We start from the raw sequence: 1116 nt of genomic DNA, 5'->3' as shown, positions 1-1116 counted from the left end.
ACCATGATATCTTATCTCATTTAAGCTTTCAATGAAATACTAATAATTTCTACATGAAGAAACTGAGGCACAGGAAGGTCAGTCACCTGCCCCACTTCCCAAAGTCACTCTATCAATATTACTCTTGGGATCTGCACCCCAGAGTCTGACTCCAGAGCCCATACTCATATTTCCCATGTGATCTAACTACCTGGCTATCCTAAGAGCTTCCTACCTTGCCTCCCTTTTGCTGGTCTTTGCTTTGCCGCATCCCCACATCACAAACAATAAAGTCTACTTTGTTACTTTGTTCACACTGACTCCTAATCTGTCATCAAGGCTATGGATGCTGAGACACCCACCTCATGCCACTCCAGGCATAAGTACCTACAGAAAAGTCACTGATACATTTGATTAATTAAAAAAAAAATGTTGGTGGGGCACAGTGGCTCACACCTGTAATCCTAGCACTTTGGGAGGCCAAGGCAGGTGGATCACCTGAGGTCAGGAGTTCGAGACCAGCCTGGCTAATATGGTGAAACCCCCGTGTCTACCAAAAACACAAAAATTGGCTGGGCGTGGTGGTGCATGCCTGTAATCCCAGCTACTCAGGAGGCTGACATGGGAGGATCACTTGAACCCATTTCACTCCAGCCTGGGCAACAGAGCAAGATTCCATCTCAAAAAAAAAAGAAAAAGAAAGTGACATATGAAGGATAATAGGCAATTTAGAGGCTTAAAGCCAACGAAAAATATTTGAACTTATTCATTGTTAAAGAAATACTGGGCTGGGCGTGATGGCTCACACCTGCAATTCCAGTACTTTGGAAGGCCAAGGCAGGAGAATCACTAGAGTCCAGGAGTTCGAGACCAGCCTGGGCAACATAGTGAGTCTCCATCTCTACAAAATATTTAAAAATTAGCCTGGCACAGCAGTATGCACCCGTGGTCCCAGCTACTTGGGAGGCTGAGATGGGAGGATCACTTAGGCTCAGGAGGTTGAGGCTGCAGTAAGCCACCCTGAGCAACACAGCAAGACCTTGTCTCAAAAAGGATGGAAGAAAGGAATGGAGGGAGGGAGGGAAGGAAGGGAGGGAAAGAAAGAGAAGAAAGAAAGAGAAAGAAAGAGAAGAAAGG

Source organism: Mandrillus leucophaeus, unplaced genomic scaffold (genome assembly GCF_000951045.1).
Source record: "Mandrillus leucophaeus isolate KB7577 unplaced genomic scaffold, Mleu.le_1.0 Scaffold436, whole genome shotgun sequence".
NCBI lineage: Eukaryota > Metazoa > Chordata > Mammalia > Primates > Cercopithecidae > Mandrillus > Mandrillus leucophaeus.
This window is presented reverse-complemented; position numbering follows the sequence as displayed.